Genomic DNA, 15,278 nt, shown 5'->3' with positions numbered 1-15,278 from the left:
CCCCATTTCTTCGTTCTATTGGAAGATGTTTTTGCACTTATTTCAAAGTAAAAGTATCTTGAATTAAATGAAAAAAAAAATCTTCAAATAAAACAGTGAAAATTGTCTTTTTGAATTGTTTTTAACCTTAAAACATGTAGAACAAGAAAATATTTTTTGATTTTGAAAGCGGAACATTAAAGAAATTAAAGAACTGTTCCTGGACTCTGTTTTTTTTTTTTTTTTTTTTTTTTTTTTTTTTTACAAATGAACAAATTCTCTTAAGTATCGTTCAGTATGTCTGAATAAAAAACAATGGAACACAGTCTTTTTAATGCCTCATAGGTATATGCTCACAAATACAATAAAGGAATTTCTTGATAAGATTGTCCATACATACTATCTTTTTTAAAGCAAATATATGTTGTTTTATACCAGACATAAGTAACCAGTGTACCTTTTCAGATTGTGAAGGAGAAACTGTCGAGCATATTTGCTGATTGCTTTCACTCCACTTCCTTTTGGTTCCATTTGGAAAGATATATCTCAAAAATACTTAAAAAAAAGAACCAATCAAAAAAAAAAACATTTTATTTTACTTTAGCAACCCTAATTTCTCTTTTTGATGAAATATACATCATTAATCTGATCTGTATACTCCCAAAATTCTTTATTCATAAGATGATTTGTCTAAAGAAATTACCCTCCTTTTATGTATTTGAAACTACAGATTTCCAAAGTTACTTAAAAACTATTGAAAAATTAAATCAACTGAATAAAAAATTGATAACAACATTAAGAATCTCAGAAAAATTCAATTTTCTTACCCCATCTTAGTAGACCCTTTATCTTTAGTTATTTGTTATTGTACTTCTATTTTTTCTTTCATTTTTGTGTCTTTGTGTTTTATGTATGTTTATTGAAATATACATTTCGAATGATGAAAATAAATGAAAATAAAAGATTTAAAAAAAGATTCTCTAAACGTTCTGGACTCTTATGTTGAAGTGGATCAGATGAGGTTCCCCTCTAGACTCCGCCCCCGCTGCTCCTGTAACCTGACACCTGGAGCCTCCTGGAGTTCAGGATAACGAGGCCGAGCGGTGAAGGAAGCCCAGATAACAAGCTCTGCTGACTGACGGGCGGAGAACCGGCAGCTCTGCCCTCATTACCACTTCCAAAGCCGTGAAGCCACCGCTGAATGTTTGTTTGTTTATTTATTTATTTATTTACACTAGTATCGATCTGAAAAAAAAAACATCCAGGCAGGGTTAGGATTACAGTTACCATGGCAGCGGCTCAGCCCAATACACGTTATTAGCAGTGACGTCATTTGTGGGTGAAAACAGCTGTAATTTGACACCGTCACTACTGAGGGTTTAGTTTCCTCTTGTTTTCTTTATTTTTTTTTTTAATAAACACGATTTTTTTTTTTTTTTTGCCTTTTTTGATTGTTTGATTTTCTGTGACTTTTTAACAAGACAAATTCCCCTGCAACAGTAAAGCACATTCAAATTATTTTAGAATTAGTTTAAATAAGTTTCAAATCAAAGTGATGACTGACAATGTTTCATTTAAGCTGTTGTAATGTCTGATTTTAATGTTTTATTTCTTTTTTGTAATATAAGTTTTCAACTGTTTCAACTATCTTTGGGGACTAAATATTTAAAGTTTTTTATTTGATGGTGTTTTGGAAATTGCTATATTTATTTATTTATTTATTTATTTATTTATTTATTTATTTATTTATTTATTTATTTATTTATTTATTTTTAAATTGGCCTTGTATAGATCTGTAAAACTTGGCTGTGATCACTTCCAGGTGTGGTAACAGTTACCATGGCAACAGCTCAGCCAATTCAAGATCATTAGTAGTGAAATCATGCGTGCAAGCTGAAAGCATCTGTAATTCTGTGCTGTCACTATCGTGTCTTTGTTTGTTTGTTTGTTTTTGTTTTGTTTTGTTTTGCTTTTTGTGACCTTTATTATCTATGGAGCAGTTTTTGCTTTTGGTGGAACTTCTTTAAACAAAGTCCCTGGAACAGCAAAGCACATTAAAAGCTTTTAAAAGGAGCTTAAATAGGTTTAGATTCCAACGGGCGACGGTGTTTTAGTCAGATTTTAATTTTTTCATCCAAAATGTTCACATTTCACCTTTTTTAATATTTTTTTGAAACTAGATACTTTAGGTTTTCTTGACGAGTTCCTCTAAATTTATTCTATTATTTCATTAATTTAATTAATTAACATTGATTTCTTTAAAAAAAATCGATATAAATATAGATATTTTATTTATTGTAAATATAAACATTTTCAAATAAGTATTAAAATACAGTATAAATATTTATATAAAGAAATTTTTAATATATATAAATATGTATGTAGAGAGAGAGAGAGAGAGAGAGAGAGAGAGAGAGAGAGAGAGAGAGAGAGAGAGAGAGAGAGAGAGGGAGAGCGAGAGGGAGATGGACAGATCTACTGAGTTGGTTTTGACAGGAGGGTATTATAGGTCTTAATGAATTCACTCAAACCACTTTATATTTACATTTTTTATAGCATGATAAAATATATATCATATTTATATGTGTAAATGATGTAGAGGCTGTAAAACTGGATTCACTCCGTGTTTTTTTTCTTTTTCCTAGCCAACATGGTGATCTGAGCGGTGCGTGTTGGCTCCCAGTGGGAGGCCATCAATAAATGAAAGGATTAAAGGAGAGGCAATCAATAGTTAATGGAAATATTTCAACATCTTGTTCTGGTCTCACTTCAGAGATGTTCAAAGAATCATGCAGCAACATTAGAGAGAGAGAGAGAGAGGCGTTACCGTGGAAACAGCATAAACATTGATGTCAGAAAACATGGTGTTGGCTTGTTTACGTCACTACGGCGACAGCACAGCAGCTGGTCATGCTCAGTTCACCCTGGTTACTCTGAGCACGTTCAACAAGTGACACTGTGCCTTATCAGTGAAAGATAAGACCTGCCAATGTAGAGTACTGCTGTATGTAGATCATAGACCTACCTGCCTGAAGTATAACCTACTTTCCTAGCGTGTAGATCTGCCACACTGATCTACTTAATTCTATCATTTCAATTTTTTACCAAAATATTTCAATGCAGACTATTTATTCAACTGAGACTTCTGACCCCCTCCCCTTTCACTGGGCCTCCTCCCCGGTCAGTCTTAGTGCTTCAGGAATCAAACCGCATCCAGTGACTGATTAAAATCCCTGCAGCCCTCCTGAGCTCTCCTCCCTTCGCCATCAATATATTAAATATAATCTGGCTCCAGCCTGTGAAGACGTCTCCTCTCTCCGCCATCTGTTTCAGTTTAGAACTCTGTGGAAATCCTCCACTCTGCTGGATCCTCTGAAAGGGAAATATAGAAACATAGACGAGTGTCTGTTCAGACCTGGAGGTTGGTGTGATCTGGTCTGAAGAGACAAGTGTGAGCAGGATGTGAGAAGGTTTCAGTCAAACTGCTTCCTGGTTTGGTCACAGATGGAGCTTTTGATGATGGAGGGTCTGTAGTGAGACCATCATGTGTTCATCATGTGTTCATCGTGAGTTCAGAGACTCTGCAAGAAAATAATTCAGATTCTACAAACAGAAACTGCTGGACTTTGGATCTAATATATGACAAAACGTTTTCTGTATAGGGAGGAAGGTTAATAAGTAGGACTATAATCTACGTAGGTTGGTAGGTCAAGAGCTTAGATAGCTTGGTAGGTAGTTAGGTAACCACGTCAGTAGGTAGCTAGGTCAGTAGATAGCTAGCTAGGTAGGTAGGTAGGTAGTTAGGTAACCACGTCAATAGGTAGCTAGGTCAGTAGGTGGTAGGTAGCTAGCTAGATGGCTAGTGATATGGAATAATGTTATGTCTTCAAGTTTTCAAATTGCAGAAACAGTGCAAAGGACGGTCTGTTTAGTCTGAGGTCACTTGTCTCAGGAAAACAGAAATAATAAACAACGCCGCTATTCTTGGGAAGTTTGTCTGTATGACCTAGCATTGCCGGAAGTTATGCCACAGCCTGGTTGGATTCTCAGAGCAGCAGCCTTGTTCTCAATCGGGTGATTGCCGTGTGTTTCCTCTGGAATCCTGAATAAATTATTCTTGTGCAGCGTCAACACCTTGATTCGTCATCTTTGGCTCTGATCACCAAACATTTCAAAACAGCTGGGTAGCTAGTGTTATGGCAATTTTATTTAATAAAGGGCTTCCGCCGGTGAGTTCGTTTTGGTATCTTTTATTATGCTGTACAGCAGGAGAAGTCACGCAGTCAACAGAGTAACAGAGTGAGTTCTGCCCTCGCAGGGGCGTGCAAGCCTCTAATAACTATCTGCTACGTTCACTCCCAGGGGCCTTGACTGCACCCAGCCGTAGGCTGGACACAGGAAGACTCCCACGAGTGCCGCAGCTGCTACGCTAAGATTATCAGGAAAAGTAAATTCTAGACAAAGCATTCATGGTTCCCCACACATCTGAGTGTGTGAGCTACGGTTGTTTACAAAAATACCTCTGCGAGCACTACAAGTGAGAAAAAGCATGCATACATGAGAAATTTCCATTACATTCCCCCCTTTTGATTAAATCAACCACGGTTTAATCAACTTCAACACATGGGAGATGCCAACAGACACCCCACATCAGTCAATCAACCCCAAATCATCAGCATCATCATCATCAGAATCATCAGAAAGGTGAGCGAACAAGGACGCAAACAGTTCAGTGGAATGAAGCAAAGTATAATGAGCCAAAGTAGCTGTGAACATGCGAGCAACCAGACAACGGACTAGGGGAATAATGCAGCAGGAGAAAACCCCCAGAATCGACAGGAAAATAGCAAGCATGCCAGCAACCTTAGTAAGCCAAGCTCGCCAGCTGCCCTCAGTCAGCCATCCCAGAAGTCCCATCCAGACAAGGGGACACCCGTTTCCTGAGAGCTCAATTCAGCAAGCAGGGAAGACAGCTGAGTGTCTACGTTAGTCATGTTCTCTGAGATGTCAGGAACCCAGGAGCAGTGCTGATCACCTATGAGAGGGCAAACCCCCCTTTCTTTTCAAGAAGGAGGTCCAGGGCCACTCTGTTCAGCAGGCCCAGGACACACAGCCTTCTGCTCCTCCATGAGGAGGTCAAATCCATCAGTAACAAGACTAGTGAGGCTCTCATGCTCTCATGCTGGTTATGAATGGTGCCATGCTAAGGGAAGACACCTCCTCAGAATGCTGCTGAAAAGGAGAGGGAAAGGGTAAGGGTAAGACTAAGGCTAAGGGTAAGGGTTAGAGTGAGAACCAAGGATGTTGCAGCTCTGTGCCAGTGCTATTCCTGCCTGCATGCAGAAATGTGTAGAGAGAATCCTGGAGAGGAACAGGAACAAGGAATTGTAAAGTGTTAGCAGAGGCAGCATAAGTCTTAAAAGCACAAACAGTACAGTTGGCATTATGTGACTCTGGAGCTACCGCAGGGGCAGCTCTCCACCACAGGCTGTCCTGGAGTCCTGTGAGGTCCACCATACGTCTGCAACGAAGCAGGGGGGCCACTGTGGTTTGGGGCAGCAGCACCCTCAGGAGCAGGAACATCTTCACTGTTGCCTGGTGGAGGGTGGACTACCTCACACAGGAGCTGATCTCAGGGATTATTCTGCCCTGTGGCTGGGAGATCAGCTGTTGGAGTCAGGGTGGTGCTGGGAAAGGCTTACAGTGACTCGCCTGGCTCCAGGTAGCTCGCTTTGCTACCTTAAAGGCAGCATGAGTCCAGCAGGACCTGGACCTGGCCACTGCCTGGCCTTCCAGTGTTTCCTGCAGAAGTCCTTCACCTGGATCCAGTCACCTGGGTTCAGCCAGAAGAGTGGAGAGGCCCTTCAGCCAGGAGGGGAAGGGCCCTGTGATGGTCTGTCTGATCTGAAACAGAGCAGCTCCACGAAGTCCACCATCAGGTGGTCACAGGGTACTCAGGTGGCAGTGAGCAGCATTCCCCACAGCGTTCTCCTCGCCTTGCCTTGTGAGCTGCACACACCAAACACTCTACAGTGCTGTTCTGCCACCACTGAGAACTTCCCAGAAAACCACAATGATGTAACCTGTTGGGAATGATAAGGCCTGATGTACCATTCCCCCCTCAGAACCACCATGTACACCAAGAATATATCACATCAGAATGGGTTAGTCTGTTAATCGAAGCTCCGAGCGAGAAAAAAAACTGTCCTCATTCCCCAGAAAGTTGGTGAGAGTGTAAAGGAGGGGCTGAGCAGTCTGAAGAGACAGCTCCATGAAAACAACCTCAAACACAAGCTGCATGTTATCAACATGTCCTTCAACGCCGTCCATTCCCCCGGCGTGAATCCCAAACAACCTGAGCCTGGCGGTCAAAACAGCGCATCGTGAAGCAAGCTGCTAATATAGAAGGAACATTATCATTTTACCAGAACTATCAGAACCATAACATCACAGTTTGTTCAATATCAGAAACAACGAAATGACAGGTCGAGACAGAAAAGTGAAGGAAGACTGCAGGGCCCGGGACGCGTCCAGTGCATCTGGAGTCCAGGAAACCTGCAAACATGCAGTCAGAGACCTAATGGGAGCAATAAAATCAAAATCATTTGGAATAAACTGTCGACAGCAGGAATACATTCCCAGGAAAGAGACAACCTGTTTCCTGGTGAGCGGATTTGGTGTGAAATCAGGTGTATCATATGGACTGTCCGTCTCAACTAAACACCTTCAGCAGTTATTCACGCCATAACACATCCAATACCTGTAACCACTGTCATCATCCAGGACGTGTCAATGTGACACTTGGCCTCAGTGTTACTCAGCAAGGTTTAGCTGAGCTTATTAAGCTACATAATCTATGTTCGGTCCACAAATATTCCAGCTAAAACAGATGGAGATGGAAGTTCCATCTGTGTCAGTGGATCTTGAAACTGACATTTGATTGAGGGTTCTTGTAGCCAATCATAAACAAACCTTCACTTAAAGGTCCAATACACGATTTTCTCGAAAAGACGAAGCCCCAAGTCTGTTACTCACTTTTTGAACAACGCCATGCGCCAGACCATCCGCCCGGCTGTCCTGCTTCTCCCAGGAAACGCGGAAGTGTACGAGTGCGATCTCCTCTTCTCCGACATGCACGGCTCTGTTTACAGTTTCTGCGATCCGCCTCGCTCATAAATAAAGCTTTTTTCCCGAAACAGTTACAGTTTCATTATGTCAGACTCGCCATCGGTAAGTACTAGCTCAGAAGCTCACCGGCTACATAAACACTCTGAATGCGCAAAAGGGAGAAGCTGATTGGGCGCAAGCACGTAGAACCGCCTCGCGAAAGCAGCTCGTCAGAATGACTGACAAACAGACCCACCAGTTATTTAGGTGATCCACCCAGAAATCAAAATCATGTATTATACCTTTAAATAAGTTCTCTAGTGTGTTTAGCATTGGTATATTTTCTCCATAATACGTACAGATAAACATAAAGTTCACAATATTAAAGCATGACATCTTAAATAATTTCACTAAGACAATGAGCCTCACAGTCTGTGGTCAGAGCCACAGCGCTGTGGGGGGAGAAGTGACCCATAAGGGAGGCAGCCTGCTGCCTCTTCTTTCTCCCTTTATCAGGATTGATCAGTTCTGTTGACCCACTAATATTTCTCCCTTGAGAGTGACGAGACACAATCATCACCATTTGAAAGTTGATAAAATAACTTTGGGAATTCCAATTACCTCTCTTTTTCTCTGTCTGTGTGGTTTTGTAAGTGTCCGTGTGTGTGTGTGTGTGTTCATGCTCTGACCTCGGCGATCAGCCAGCAGTCAACATGTCGTCATCACGTCGGAAGTTTCCACGTTCGTAATCAAAACCCCATCGCCTCCACAACCTCCTGAACCGCCAGCCGCCCCGCCTCCAGCCTCTGGAGCAGCTCCCTCCATTATTGTGTCCACTGCTTCCACAGCCACAACAGTTCCTCCTTCTCTCCTGCATTAAAAAAACCTCAGCAGAAAGAGAAGAACAGAATCACCGCACATGTCCTCACAGGCTCAGGAAAAACCAATTTCTCCCTAAATCTGTGTCAATCTGAGTCCCTCTAGTTGTGTGTGTGTGTGTCTGTACTTCCCGCTGCTGTGAAGCTGCTCTCCTCAGGTCGGTGCGGTGCAGCTGGCAATGGAGGATCGGGATTGTGGATCGGAGCGATGGGGGTACCTGCAGGAATTTTCTAACAAAACAAACAAATGCTTCCCAGACAAAAAACAAAACAAAAACCCATTAGTATATTATTTTGTACTAAACTATCTGATCGGTGCATCTTCAACCTCACATCATCAGCTCACGAGGCTGTGTGTGTGATGCTGTCTCTCAGGCCTCTGCAATTGTTTTATATTCAACTGTCCTCAGCTCCTCAGCTGATAAAGATGCAGCTACTGAATGAACTGTTTGTTTTACAGTTCGCTTTGGAGGGTCTGAAATAAAAAAAACCCTCTCAAGATTAAATTAATAAGGTTTTACATTCTGATCCTAACAAAGTGAACTTTTGTTCCGTTTGTTCTTGAAAACACAATTTGCATACGTGGTTATTCAAGCATGCTCATTGGCATATCATGTACTTCAGCGGAGGTCTTACGATATGCTGAGAGAGATGGCGAATATTGGAGGGTTGGATCAGCAGTCGGCTGAAATCACGCGTTGTCGCATGAACCGTCCCAAATCATTCCATTGCCCATCGCGGGATTTGGCAAGGGAACTTTGGAAATATTTGTGAGAACCTGAAACATTAAACAAAGACATCTGGACAGTAGACAGACATACAGACGCTTGCCATTGAGTCCTGTTAAAAAAAACGTTGATATAGTCAAATCACTGTCAAAGTCCTGGAAAAAAACATTGTTCATAGTCAACATCACGTCCTGTATGCACAGTGCATATAATATGCACTGGGGTTTATCTGAAGTTTTAAATTTGCGGTTGATGTGAGCACCATCTCCAGTTTGATCATCGACTGTCAGTCAATCAGAGTCATCGGGCAAAGTTTAGACAATAAGAACATGTCGCATCTCAGTGGACATGGAAAGCTTTCTTCTATTACCAGGAGTCAACATCCAATTCACCGTCCCAGAATCAACCAAGTTTATAAAAATAAACTAAAATAAAAATCCCACAGGTTTCCGTGTTATCTTGAGCGTGAGCATGGGAAACCTCAAAACCCCACATCACTAATTGTGCATGAAATACGATTAATCAGTGTGTTGTTGTTTGTATTCTTTTGAAGTCCTGCTATTCTGTCTTGACCCTGTGCAAGCTGTGTATCAGTGCAAAGCGCTTCTTCATTGCGGTTAGCGGGTTGTGTGTTGTTTTGCGTACGTCACCCATGCCATCAGTGAGTGGTGATTTCATCTTCTCAGTCCGAATGTCCTCCGTCAGTCGGATGAGAATTCAGCGTGACCCGGTGTCCCCCCTTCTTGTGCTCCTCTGCCTGGTTCTCCACACCATCGTCCATGTCCACAGTTCTTATGTGGGCAGTTACGGACCCAGTGTCCAGTCTGTCCACCAGCTTCACCCTGGCGTCCTCCGTCCCCGTCAGGGTGGTTCTTGTAGCTTGAGCCCTGAGGAGAGTTGCTTCGGAAGAACCATGAATGATGTTGAGCTGTTGGCTCGGTTTTTACTTCCATCATTCATCCAGGAGGTGGTGCTTTCCAGCGCCGATGTGTTGGGAGTGTCTGACAGACCAGACCACTCCTTCAGCAGGAAGCCGATGCAGAGGTGGAGTTCGACACGTCAGAGAGGGTGGGAGTAGAGTAGAGCAGAGGCCACGGTGGTTGGATGGATCTTTGAAGGGGAGGAGTCCAGTCACTTTCCTCACACATCCGACGTCCAGAACGAATCAACCTCGAAAGAGAGCAGATGGCACGGAGACACATGTATCTGTAGTAAAACCCTTTCATGTCCCTCATGATGTTTTCTCTCCCTGTTCTCTCCCTAAGCGGATGTCCCTCTGCTTTCTACCTCTGCTTCCAGCTTCACTCATCCAAAGTGACTTCTCAATCTTCTTTTTATCCCTGGTTTTCCTGTTTCCCAGTGAACATTTTAGCAGAACCAGTCACTGTCTCATGCTCAAACTTCCCCCCTTTGGGGAACCCAAACCATTCACTCAATTCTCTCACACGTCCCACACACTCGGGCCCATACCTTCCTGACATGTCATTACATATTGGGGTGTCTGGAGGACTCTTCTCTTTAACAGATCTGTTACCCATTTTCAATTGGACGTCTCCAACGGCCTTTTCGCCTCTACGGTCCCAGCCCAGACCCGAGGGTGCAAAAGTGCTAAAAAACCCTCTCCAATCTCTCTCCCACTCACTCTGGGAGGATTGAAGTTTTATGCTGTGTATTATAGTGACCGGCACTACATCAGTCACTCGCCCTCCAACCAGTCCAATATGGAAAGAACTCACCGGGTGCTTGTAGGAGTTTCCCCGAAAAGGAGGGAAACCAGTTCGTGGATCCTAGCGGTGGTCCGGACGGTAGGCTCAGACCCGGTCCCCATAGAGTCCGTCAATGGCGGCGGGGCTGCAGCAATTTGTCCGCAGGATGGCCAATCACCAGGTCTCTGTCCTCCGCCGGATTCCACTCGTAGGATCCTGTTCGTGACGCCAACTGTTATGGCAATTTTATTTAATAAAGGGCTTCCGCCGGTGAGTTCGTTTTGGTATCTTTTATTATGCTGTACAGCAGGAGAAGTCACGCAGTCAACAGAGTAACAGAGTGAGTTCTGCCCTCGCAGGGGCGTGCAAGCCTCTAATAACTATCTGCTACGTTCACTCCCAGGGGCCTTGACTGCACCCAGCCGTAGGCTGGACACAGGAAGACTCCCACGAGTGCCGCAGCTGCTACGCTAAGATTATCAGGAAAAGTAAATTCTAGACAAAGCATTCATGGTTCCCCACACATCTGAGTGTGTGAGCTACGGTTGTTTACAAAAATACCTCTGCGAGCACTACAAGTGAGAAAAAGCATGCATACATGAGAAATTTCCATTACACTAGTTAGGTAGCCACCTCAATAGGTGGCTAGGTCAGTAGGTAGGTATGTAGGTTGGTATGTAAATTGGTAGGTTAATAGGCTGGTCTACACTCTAGCTAGGTAGATAGGTTGAAAGGTCATTCCTAGACAGACAGACAGACAGAGAGATAGATCAATAGACAGACCGACCGACCGATAAACCGACAGACAGACCGACCGATAGATAGATAATTGGAAATAAGTTTTCATCTTAAACATTTGTTGTTACCAGCAGCAATGAGGAACCAGTCACCAGTTAACAAGGAAACCACTTAATGCAAAACAACGAGACATTTCTCTGTGTGTGGAAGATCTGCTGAAAGAAGAAGAGAAGAAGAGAAGAATCACCAGAAACGACACAGAGCAGTGTCTGTTGCCTGAAGTTAAGACGGCACTCCTGATTCCAAAACATGAGGATCAATGACTCCAAAGAAGGAGGTGTCAGACACAAGTGGATGACAGAAAATATAAATAAGTATTTGTTCCAGAGCAAAAAGCAGTCTCCAACCAGAAAAAGGATTGAGAACCATTTAAAGACATTTTTGACAGTTTTAAAGACAATTTGATCAGCTTTACATACTCAACTATAGAGTTTTGATTGACAAACTTCAAAACGACATTGAGCTTTGGGCGTACACTTCCCATGTCAATGATCGGCAGAGTCAATTCTATAAAAATGGTGATCTTACCCAGATTTTTGTATGTATTCCAGAACGTGACCATTTTCCTTTCTAAATTTTTTTTTTAAAAAACATTAGATTCAGTCATCATGCCGTTCATTTGGGGGTATAAACCACACCGAATAAGCAAAAAGCACCTTTGTAAGCCAAAAGAACTGGCTGGACTAGCGCTCCCTCTATTCCAATATTATTATTGGGCAGCTAATGCACGAGCACTTGTGTATTGGCAACAGGCCTGCAGAATACATACAACATATCCTGCAGAATCTAACGAGACTACCCCCTTGTTGTGGAATTTTTGGGGATTCAGAGCCAAAGATGACGAGTCAAGGTGTTGACGCTGCACAAGGAGGATTTATTGAGGATTGCAGAAGAAGCACACTCAAATCAGCTGATTGAGAGCAAGGCTGTTGCTCCGGGGAGAATCCAACCCGACTCTGGCATGACTTCCAGCCATGACACCTCATATAGCGAGATCTCACAAGACTAGCAGACGCTGTTTCCAAGTGACTCCAGACAAAACAGAGCGGCCTTCACACTGTGTTCCTGAGAACTTGGAAACAAAGCATTGTTCCATATCACCCCCTCATGGCTGGCCATAGAGCAGGACATCACTGGCACCTCTCTCCCAGCACTACTCAATACAGTTTAGAGAAGCCCTGCACCATTTAAAGGGACTGGACCTATAGTTAAGCATTCACTAAAGGTGTGGTATCAAATCAAGAAAACATTTAATCTAACAAACACCTCTATTTTTGCTCCCATCTACAGCGACAGTAGCTCAGTTGGTAGAGCAGGTCGTCTTATAACCAGAAGGTTGGCGGTTCGATCCCTGCTCCCGCAGGCGTAAAACTGTCGTTGTGTCCTTGGGCAAGACACTTCACCCACCTTGCCTAGTGTGAAAGTTGTGAGAGCGAATGGTTGGTGGTGGTCGGAGGGGCTGATGGTGCAGATTGGCAGCCTAGCTTCCATCAGTCTGCCCCAGGGCAGCTGTGGCTACACTGGTAGCTTACCACCACCCAGTATGGTGTGAAAGGGTGATGTGATATTGCAGTGTGAAGCGCTTTGGGCTCTGTCATGCAGGATAAAAAGCGCTATACAAGTGTAGTCCATTTACCATCTGTCAAAATCATGCATTCTACCCTCCTCAGTCAGATTTTGTTTTCAGTACCTGGAAAGAGAAGGGCCTGGTTACAGTGAAGAATTTGTATATTGATAATGTTTTTGCTTCATTCGACCAACTTAATGCCAAATTTGATCTAAATCCATCTCATCTGTTCAGGTACCTGCAAGTTTGGAACTATGTTAGAGCTAACATTTCACCGTTTGAAATCTACAACCCACCAGACAAAATCGACTCTCTTTTAGTAAAGGCACCTGAGAGCAAAAAGCTGATGTCATTGTTTGTTAATGCCTTTACAGCTCAAACCGTTCCAAGTTCACAACACCTGAGAGTGAGTTGGGAGAGGGAAATTGGTATTACCATCTCTGAAGATGCATGGTGTAAAGCTCTTCATAGTATACACACATGTTCAATTAATTCAAAACACCAGCTAATTCAATACAAGGTCATACACAGACTACATTATTCTCACGTTAAACTGCATTCATTCTTTCCTTCTACTTCACCATTATGTGTGAAATGTAAACACTCTGACGGTACACTGGCACATATGTTTTGGTTTTGCATTAAACTTAGCAGATTTTGGAATTAAGTTTTTCATTTTTACTCTGAGGTTTATGGAAACGATCTCATCCCAGACCCAGAGACAGCCATTCTTGGCTAGTCTCACCAACTCGAGGCTCTGAGCCACTGGAAGGTTATGTCAATACAGCGCGGGATGGTTACTGCTAAGAAAATTATTTTGCAAAACTGGAACAAAGATACATCCCCAAGTTTTGATGTCTGGCTAGGAGAGCTCTCAAAAATTTACACATGGAGAGAATTAGATTTGAGGGGACAGGTTTTTATGTGTTGCAATGTTTTTGAAAATGAAAATGAATAAATAAAGTATTCAAAAGACAGTTTTCAGTCTTTGATATCATAAAGCATCTGCCAATAGAACACAAATGGAAACTGTTTGGATTTCAGAGAACTTCTATTAAATCAAGTCTTTTCAATTTGCTGGAATATCATTTTTGTAAGTGAATTTATCTTAAATCAAGTAAAATGAGACATTTTCCCGAAAAAAAAAAAACAAAAAACAAAAAAAGTACAAAATGGTGCCTTGCTAGTCCAGAGACTCCATCTAGGTGACGATACTGAATAGTGACTGAATGGTGTAGATTGGAACTTTACAAAAAGCTGCACGTCATCACCAGGAACCAGGGTGGGATTGATAATGAGTATGGGTCCAGCCATGGGCATTATGGGAACTGTTGAAGAGGTGATCTGTTTGATTCTCAGGTCTCCAGATTCCACTTCCTGGTCAAAATCATCACTTCCTAGTCCCAACCATCACTTCCTGGTCACCAGATCTAACTTCCTGGTCCCCAGACTTTACTCCCTGGTACCAACAATCACTTCTATGGAGATGGAGACAGGGTTGGAGTGTTTTCAAAATACTGTGCTTCCCCTGTTTCCATGGAAACATAGTCGAGACATTTTCCAAAAGTTACAATTTTACCCATTCACAGTGATGGCTATCAGGACATTTATAAAACGATGTGCTTCCTCTGTTTCCAAGGAGATGAAGTTGGAAAGTTGCACTGTTAACCGGTTTCCATTTTTTGAAACCGGTTAGCCATTGAATTTTATTTCAATGAATTTTTTTAGCCATTGAATTTTTTTGCAATTAAATTTTTTACACAGTTAAAAGAAATCAGTGCTGGAAATTCAAATGCTTTTTAAATTCAAAGTCTGATTTCGATGCAAAAATAATTCAAGTCTCAAAATTCAACTATGAACTCTCGCCAGTTCCACTTTCACTTGCAGACACCTCCGGAGTAATACAATCCACAAACAAAGCAGCTTTGGGCAACATTCTCCTGAAAAGCACAACTGTAGAGAAACAACTGCCAATAACAAACCTGAAAACTTGTGTGATCAGCGATGGTCAGGCATTTGTCCAAGCAACTGGCAAGCCTGCAAATACCCGTAATTTTGGAAAACTCGCAGACCGTTTTGTCGCCTCAGTCTTCAGTCACTTCAGTCAGTCGTGCTCCAGAGTCGATGTTGTATTTGATCGGTATGAAGCACATACCATCAAGGATACCACTCAGATTTCACAGACAGGAAAAAGCCGGCCAATACGTCGCAAAGTGGATAACAGGGACGTGCCACTACCTGTCAGCTGGAGACAGTTTATTGACCTCCCAGAGAACAAACAAGATTTGGAACACTTCTTGATCATAGAGCTGATCCGTCAAGCAAAGTCAACACAAGGACATCACGAAGTCATGACTTCTGGAGGATTCCATGAATCATCTGCAGAATCATCTGCAGAATCATCCCGTTGAACAGACGTCAATTCCCTGAAGTGTAACCACGACGAAGCTGATACCAGAATGCTGTTACATTGTAAATGTGTGACAGATCTTGGATTTGAGCAACTGGTCATTAG

The sequence above is a fragment of the Salarias fasciatus genome (assembly GCF_902148845.1).
Source record: "Salarias fasciatus chromosome 23 unlocalized genomic scaffold, fSalaFa1.1 super_scaffold_20, whole genome shotgun sequence".
Taxonomy (NCBI): Eukaryota; Metazoa; Chordata; class Actinopteri; order Blenniiformes; family Blenniidae; genus Salarias; species Salarias fasciatus.
Note: the sequence above shows the minus strand (reverse complement) of the source record.